Source organism: Microcebus murinus, chromosome 16, assembly GCF_040939455.1.
Source record: "Microcebus murinus isolate Inina chromosome 16, M.murinus_Inina_mat1.0, whole genome shotgun sequence".
Classification (NCBI taxonomy): domain Eukaryota; kingdom Metazoa; phylum Chordata; class Mammalia; order Primates; family Cheirogaleidae; genus Microcebus; species Microcebus murinus.
In genome coordinates, this window is record NC_134119.1 from 65148046 (window position 1) to 65156898 (window position 8853).

The 8853-nt window shown below is 54.4% G+C and overlaps 1 pseudogene; it reads left to right on the forward strand.

Moving 5' to 3' along the window:
- Positions 1-8411: 8411 nt before the first annotated feature.
- LOC142861434 (uncharacterized) lies at positions 8412-8528 on the forward strand (annotated as a pseudogene).
- The last annotated feature ends 325 nt before the right edge of the window (positions 8529-8853 follow it).

An 8853-nucleotide genomic window follows, 5' to 3' on the forward strand; every position in this document is an offset into this window, starting at 1 on the left:
GAGCCCCAGCCTGTTCTTGGGGAAAACCCTATAGCTACCCCTCTCAAGAAGCACGTTAGGATGGCCGGGCGTGGTGGCTCATACCTGTAATCCTAGCACTCTGGGGGACCGAGGCAGGAGGATCGCTTGAGGTCAGGAGTTCGAGACCAGCCTGAGCGAGAGCAAGACTCCATCTTTACTATAAATAGAAAGAAATTAATTGGCCAACTAAAATATTTAGAAAAAATTAGCCAGGCATGGTGGCGCATGCCTGTAGTCTCAGCTACTCGGGAGGCTGAGGCAGGAGGATCGCTTGAGCCCAGGAGTTTGAGGTTGCTGTGAGCTAGGCTGACGCCACGGCACTCACTCTAGCCGGGACAACAGAGTGAGACTCTGTCTCAAAAAACAAAACAAAACAAACAAAAAAACCAAAAGCAAACCCTTGTGCAGGGCCCCTCTTCAGCCTCCCAGAAGATGTCTCCAACCAAGCACGTGAGTACACACCCCTTTTTGGAAGACATGACAGGGCAGATATGTAGATGGCTCTTATGGGAGGAGAGGGTGACCCTGGAGCCTGCTCTCGTCCCAAGTGTACTAACCATCTAGCTAGAATTCCCTAGGAATAGTAGATATCCCATCACTGCCTCCCATAGTCACAGATAAAGTGTGACAAACAATCTAGCAGAGCATTCTGGTCTGTGCATACTATTCCATTTTCTAATCCATTCCTTTTTTTTTTTTTTTTTGAGACAGAGTCTCACTTTGTTGCCCAGGCTAGAGTGAGTGCCGTGGCGTCAGCCTAGCTCACAGCAACCTCAAACTCCTGGGCTCAAGCAATCCTCCTGCCTCAGCCTCCCGAGTAGCTGGGACTACAGGCATGCGCCACCATGATGCCCGGCTATTTTTTGTATATATTTTTAGTTGGTCAATTAAGTTCTTTCTATTTTTAGTAGAGATGGGGTCTCGCTCAGGCTGGTTTCGAACTCCTGACGTTGAGTGATCCACCCGCCTCGGCCTCCCAGAGTGCTAGGGTTACAGGCGTGAGCCACCACACATTCTTTTCACTTAACAAAATAACACTGTTTTGTGCCCACTGAGTTGATTCTCCATGCTACTAAAAAGTCCCAATCTGTGTCCCGGAAAACTCTGCGGGGCCCACAGCGGGCAGGCAGGGGCGGGGGAGCAGGTGGCACGGCGGTGCCAGGAGGGGGGAAGGAGGGCGCCCAGCACCTCGGCGCTCGGGTGCGGTCGCTGCTGCGGCAGCTCTCCTGCTCTGCTGTCCCAGGGTCAAGCCTTGCGTCCACCCTCCCCAGGAAGGCACGCCTGACCGTCACACACGAGAGTGACCACGTCCACCCCCGCTAGGGCCGGTCACGGTGCCCGTGTGCTCAGGGTGGAGTCCAGCCTCCTCTCCTGCCCTGCCAGGTGACCCGCCCTGCTGCCCCTCCTGCCCTGCCCTCTGCTCCTGGGGACCCCGCCTTTGCTGAAACAGTCACCGTTCCTGTTCCACCTCGAGCCCTCCCACGCAGCGTCCTCGTCCCTGACTCCCAGGCTGCGGCGGGGCGTCCTCGGGCCTCCCCACCCTGGGCCCCCCATCCCAGCGCTGGCGCTCTGAGTCTTCGCATTCTGAGGCCGGTTTGTGCCCCTCACTGCTGCGAAGGGGCCTGCCGCATGTCACCGCTGTGTCCTTAGCTCACCTCATCCGGCAGGCAACAGGGCTCACAGGTGTCCTCAGGGAATGCTTATTGCCAGGCCTTTAACCGTGCGTCTCTACTAGTCTCACAGACGGGGATCAGGTGAGCCAGCCTGTCTCCATTTCCAGGCAGGGAAACTGAGGCTCAGAGAGGCAAAGTTGCCTCCCCAGGGTCACTCAACAGTTATATGGCAGAGTCTGGCCATGACACAGGCCCCAGGAAGGAGCGGGGTGCCTCTGCTCTGGGCTCTACAGGGTGGTCAGGTGTGAGGCAGGGAGTGTGGCGAGATGCAGGAGAGACAAATGGCATCCCCTGTGCGTGGGGCAGGGAGTGAGAAGCTCCTCCCGCTGGCAGGACACACAGGATTTTGTGCAAGGATACGGTTTTGTGTAATCTCTCGGGGTGGGGACCCCAGCGAGTGGGCACCAGCGCCAACTTCCCATCCACCTCCCAGAGCTGCAGAGGTGACCACACCCTTGCCCCTGTGTGGGTGACAACAGAGATTCCACCATCAGCAGCCTCACAGCTGACCCAGGACCTTTAACTAATCCTCCACTCCTGCTGGGCCTGAACACAGAGTGATTCCCATGTCACAGCAGGGCCACCTGCAGCTCTGGTTCCAGTCTGGAAGGAGAGCAGGTCATTTGGAGCCTGAGCTTTGGGCCTGGGCTGGGGACGGGGAATGGGCAGCGGGCGTCCCAGGCTCCCTGGGGCAGCAGAGACGTGGGCGGCGGCGACTGTGCAAAGGCAGACGGGGCTGTACAGGCGGCCACTGCCTACAAGGTGACTGGTCACCTCTCCTGGCCCCAGACAGAACGGCCGCTCCATGCCAGGCGGGGCCTGTGTGCTCTGGGCCGACAGATTCCTGCAGGAGCTGGGACCAGTTCCCTCCCCAGTCCTCACTCACACTGTGACCTGGGCCCACAGGATTGTCCCCAAATGGCTCTTCTCCTTCTGTCCCCACACTCTGAGCCCCAGCCTGTTCTTGGGGAAAACCCTATAGCTACCCCTCTCAAGAAGCACGTTAGGATGGCCGGGCGCGGTGGCTCATACCTGTAATCCTAGCACTCTGGGGGCCCGAGGCAGGAGGATCGCTTGAGGTCAGGAGTTCGAGACCAGCCTGAGCGAGAGCAAGACTCCATCTCTACTATAAATAGAAAGAAATTAATTGGCCAACTAAAATATTTAGAAAAAATTAGCCAGGCATGGTGGCGCATGCCTGTAGTCTCAGCTACTCGGGAGGCTGAGGCAGGAGGATCGCTTGAGCCCAGGAGTTTGAGGTTGCTGTGAGCTAGGCTGACGTGACGGCATTCTAGCCCAGGCAACAGAGTGAGACTCTTTCTCAAAATAAAACAAAAAAGAAGCACGTTAGGCAAAAAGCCTGTGAGCGTCTCAGGCTGGTTGTGGAACTTCTCCCTGAGACCTTCTCGGACATGTACTGACAGGGACATTGGGCTCAGTGACCACAACTAAGGTGTTTTCCTTTCCCATTCTCCTCTCTCTCTCTGTCTCCTTCCCACCCTCCGTGTCCGACCTTCATGAAGACACTGACCTTGACTATCCTACTCAGCACGACGTCACCAGTGTCTGGGGTGAGGCCTGGGCGTCCGAGGTCCCACGGGGACTTGTGCTCCTGACGTAAGTGCCACAAGTGAGGAGACTCAGGGACGACGAGGGCCCCGGGGCGCCTGAGCTGCGCCCTTTCCCACCTTTCCAGAAATGCGACACTGAGCTGAGCGAGGTCCACGGTGTCCCCCACCTGAGCGCCAGGACCGCAGGGGGTGAGCAGTGACCACGTCTGGGCCTGGGCTGGGGACGTGAGGTCGGGAGCGCAGGGGACCTGGGAGGATGCGCCACGCGTGTGGTCAGGCTGAGGACCCAGGGGGTGTGACGGGAAAGCGGTTTACTGTCTCAGTGGGGATGGTGACGACCCCAAGGAGCGTCCTGCACCCCCCTGCTTGCCACGGAGGCCTCGGTGCCGGGCTGAGAGGGAGGCACTTGGGGAGAGAAGGTGGAGGGGACAGCGGCCTCTCCTGGCCCTCTAAGGCTCTGAATGCTTCTTTTTTTTAATTTTTTAAATTTTATATATATTTTTTCTTTTATTATTGCCCTTTAGAAATGGACATCAACCAAATCTGAATGCTTCTGGAGAGGCATGGGTGTGGTCTTTCCTTCTAAGATATTCTGCATGACCCACCCTGCCTGTCACCCGTTCTTGCTCAAGTGAGATCCAGTGATAGCACCCACTGCCCTGCTGTATATAAACCGTCTGCTCACACCCATGTGCTCCACTGCGGACACCCAGGGCCATTGCTCCCCGACGCCACGTCTGCTCGCAGCCATCTGCTCCTCTGTGGGTTCCTACAACCATGTCTCCCCGAAGCTGCTTCCTGGGTAAGGAGGACACAGCCCCAGTCCTGAGCCCGGTCCCATCTCAGCCACCACCCTGCCCCGACCCACACCTCATCCCTGTCCCCAAGCCTTGTCTGCTCCCATATGTGACTCCCTCATGGCAATTCCTGCTCCACATCCCCATACAGCCCCATCCACCTCCCTGTTCCGTCCCCAAACTCATGCCAGATGCCCCCTAGGGTCCCACTCCCACCCTGTCTTCTTCTCAACTCTGGGGCGCGTCACCCCCGCCATGCACTGGCAGACTCAGCTCAGCCCTTCGCTGCCTGACCCCGGCTGAGCCCCAGCTCTGACCCCCCACCCGCCCGGGAAACAGCCACAAGCTCCTGAGCCCTGAGCCCGTTCCTCCCAGGAGTCCCGCCCCGCCCGGCCCTGCACAGGAGCCCTGAGCACAGGGCGCTGGGCCCCACCCGAGTCTGCTCCTAGCCTTTCCCTGGGCTCAGTCGGGACAGAGGCCCCCTCGGACCCTCCCCTGCCCCAGGCTGGGCTCCCAAGTCCAGTGCCAGATGCACCGCCACCCCCTGCCCACTCTTCTCCCACAGGGGTCCTGGCCGTTCTCCGAGTTCTCACACGTCTCTACTCACAGGGACACCCAGGTGAGCCCAGGAGGGACAGGGATGCTCAGAGCGGGGTGCGGCTCCCAGAGAACCCAGGTGGGACCTCCTGTCGTCTTGCTAGGGCCTCACCAACTGTGTCTCCTCTAGTGGCCCCCGGGGACACTCACCTGATGCTGTGCCAGCCCCACACCAGATGTGGGGACAAGTTCTATGACCCCCTGCAGTACTGTTGCTATGACGACGCTGTGGTGCCCTTGGGCAGGAGCCGACGGTGTGGCAACTGCACCTTCAGAGTCTGCTTCGAGCAGTGCTGCCCCTGGTCACCGGGACCCCGGAAGTCTTTCCTGGTGAAACTGAGAAGCCAGAAGTGCTCCTCGGCCCAAACCTCGGATGACAGAGTTTGTGACAGGTGAGGTCCCGTTCCCGCCAGGGATGAGGGTGGAGGGAGGACCCTGGGGTCTCCTGAGACCTGGGGTGTGCGGGGTGTGTATGGGGACAGGCAAGACTCAGACTCAATTTCCCACGTCATTCTGTGACCTCTGTGACCCTCAGCCTGCGTCTGCCGTGATCTGATCCGCTGGGTGTGAACAAGGCAGAAAAACTGAAGTTCAGAAAGGCAAAGTCACCTCCCCAGAGACACCCAACGGTTATATGACAGAGGCCCCAGAAGGCAAGCTCCACTTCACCTCGGGCCCCTCAGGACGCGGCACCCCCAGAACACCAGCATGTCCCTGTGGGCTGGGACAGAGGGGAGGGGGTGGCTGTGTTTTCTGAGGCTTGTCAAGAAGGACCTCCTTCTAGGCATCCTAGAGACTCTTTTATTTTTTTTTTTTTTGAGACAGACTCTCACTTTGTTGTCCAGGCTAGAGTGAGTGCCGTGGCATCAGCCTCGCTCACAGCAACCTCAATCTCCTGGGCTCAAGCGGTCCTCCTGCCTCAGCCTCCCAAGTAGCTGGTACTACAGGCATGCGCCACCATGCCCGGCTAATTTTTTCTATATATATTTTTAGTTGGTCAATTAATTTCTTTCTAATTTTGGTAGAGACGGGGTCTCGCTCAGGCTGGTTTCGAACTCCTGACCTTGAGCAATCCGCCCACCTTGGCCTCCCAAAGTGCTAGGATTACAGGGGTGAGCCACCGCGCCTGGCCTCCTAGAGACTCTTTACTTGCCAAATTTAACATAAAATTGATTTAAGAAATAAAATGAATACAGGGAAAATCATACTCACGTCCAGCACCATTTTCAAAGCCCACAGTGAACCGCTACCACAAGGCCCTGGGCCAGGCAGGGAAGGGGCAGGACCGCGACAGGAAGGAGAGGGGAAGGGGCCTGTCGAGGACGGGGAGGCAGGTTGGACCCCAGCCCCAGCCATTCCACACTGCAGTGCTCCTCCCAGCAAGGGCTGTGAATCAGGTCTGGCCTGACCTGGGCTGAGGAGATGATCATTAAGTGGGGTGTGGATGGCTAGTTGGGAAAGTGGAGTAGGTGGGACGGGTCCGTCCTGCTGCGGTGGAGGGCTTACACTGGGAGAAGGCTCAGGGGTGTATCCCTCAATGTGTCCTGCACTTCATTCAAACTTTGCAACCGGTTCTCAGTCTCAGACCCTGTAGGGGCCAGACCAGGCAAGAGCCACGGGGTTAGGGACAGTGTGTTCTATTCCGTTCTATCTCCAAAGCATCTTTCCGGAGAGCTGCAGCGTCACAGAGTTGAGGGCTTTGTGACGTTGTGCTGGAGAGCAGGAATGAGCCAGCAGCTTCTCACATTGTCACTTTGTCATACATCGAGGGTGACAATTTCCTACATGCTCTCTCTCCCCACCCATCATTTGATCACTGTCTTTGAGATTAAAAATGTGAGATTTTGACATATTTTGGCTAAAAGGGTCTGTTTGTTTTTCTTTGGCAATCTAATTTAACATTTTATTTGTAATCGTTGAATTTTTTTTCTTACCTTCTTTTCATCTGGGCATAGCTGGTGTTTTTCATTACTTTATCAACATCAGAAGTGCTCTTTTAAAATTTAAGTAGCGTGGAAATGAATAAAATGAAAAGCACAACTTTTTCGCATTCTGAGCCCTTGTGTTCCTCCTCTATGCAATTCACTATCTATGCTTTCTGGAGTGGCCTTCCAGAAGGTTCTGTGCCTGGAAGAGTAAAGGATGAGCTTGCTAACAAACTATCTAAAAGAGAGAAAACTAAACCAACAGAGGAAAAAAGGGAGAAAACTCTCACAGCACAACTTGGCCTTTGTTTGCTTAACCACCTGTGGCTTCACTCCTTGTCTTTAACATTAATCACCTGTGGCTTAAATTATTTTGTTTGAAAGTTAGTTTTAACAGCCTTGAAGAGCCAAGAGCAGACAGCAGGGGTGCAAACTCTCTGAGGCTCCTACTCTCACCGGACTGACAGGCCAGCCTCCGAAGGAAGAGGGAGAAAAAAATGGAAAAACAGGCCAAAGAAACAGCCGCCCTTTGCAATTAGCTGGGAGCAATCGCTTTTCTCTTTTTCCCTTTTTTTCACATAGAACCAGCCCTAACTGGCCACGTGTGAAGCTCTGGCATAGCGGGGAGGCGGGGGGGGGGGGGGCAGGCGCAAGATACGAATATTTGTACCCACATAATATGAGATAAAAACAGGAACCAGCCATAATATATTTTACAATGTTTGGTAAGACATTCATCAGGGGACCTCTATGTATTATTTTATATGGAAGGGGCAGTAAATATTGCCCCTTTTTACTTCTGAATTTACAATGTGAACTTTAAAAGAAAGAACCTGCTATATTTGCATACATGTTCCACACCAATGTCCAAAGTAATTTCATTATGAAGTCAAGTGAAAGGTATTGGGAGGCTCAAAAGCGACTTAAATTATGAGAATTTGGACGCATATTGAGAGCCAGGATAGACACAGTCTGTCTCCTTCATCAACTTGCCGTGGGCACCTCCATCCCCAGAGAACTGGAACCTCACTCCCAACGCCGTGCACTGGCCATTTCGCCACCTCCCCAAGGTGACTCCACACTAGTGTTGTCCATATGTGTGTACATGGGGACCTGGGCATGCACTGGCCAAGGCTGCTTCAAGTCCCTGGTTTGGAGTTTACACACAACCCGCATTATTGGGAAAGTCACGCCTACAATGTACCACTGGTGACAGAGGGGGTGTACCACCCCATCTTGGGAATGATGGACAAGCTCTCCTCACCCAACTAGAGGCCATATTCTTTTTGTTTTTAGAGACTTGGTCTTGCTCTGTCTCCCAAAGTTGGAGTGCAATGGCTTGTCTTGGGGTCCAATCTGCCAACCAGACCCGGGACAAGTCCCCTTCCCCTCTCCTTCCCATCATGGTCCTGCCTATTCCCTTACTTGGCCCAGGGCTTTGTGGTATCTATTTATTTTGGGCTTTTAAAATTAAATGAAAATGAGTATGATTTTCTCTTGTTGATTTTATTTGTCAACCAATTTTATGTCAAATTTGGCAAGTTAAGAATCTCTAGGATACCTACAATGAGGTCTTTCTTGACAAGCCTCAGAAAACACATCTAACCCCTCCCCTAACTCCGTTCCAGCCCGCAGGGAAATGCTCTCGCTCTCTGGGTGGTACATCCGGATTTGAAATGAAGCTTGGGGTGGGGCCTGGACCCTTTCCCATCTTGTCTATTGCCAGGCCCCGCCCTGCAGCGGACTCAGAGGGCCCCTGGATAGTCAGGCTCTTCTTCTGAGGGAGAGGGTCTGAGTCTCCCCATGTCTTCTCTAAATATGTTTCTCAGCTTTGCACAGCGGCAGTATTGTAGCCAATGGGGTTTATCTGAGACATGATTATTGCTCATTGAAATTTAGAAAAAAAGTCTCTCCCCTTTGTGGGATAAATCCAGATCCATGATTTTCCAGAACCCCTTAAGCCTTATGCCTTTATGATCTCTTTAAAACCAAACCTCCTTAGGAGGCAAATAAGGCCCAATTTTGTGAGTGCCACAGCCCCTCCCACACGACTACTTACTGTATGGTGAGGCCAAGCGGGCTTGGAAGGGGCAGGGCAGTCTGATGGGGTCTGGGTGATTTGGGACCCAGTGCTTCAGGATTGGAGGGAAGGGATAATACATGGCTACTTGGATTGCAGGAGAGGGTGTGAGGAATTAACAGGGCGTGATGAATACCCTCAGCCTTGGCAAAGAGGGCTGGGAGGGTCTGCGACAGGATGATTGCAGAT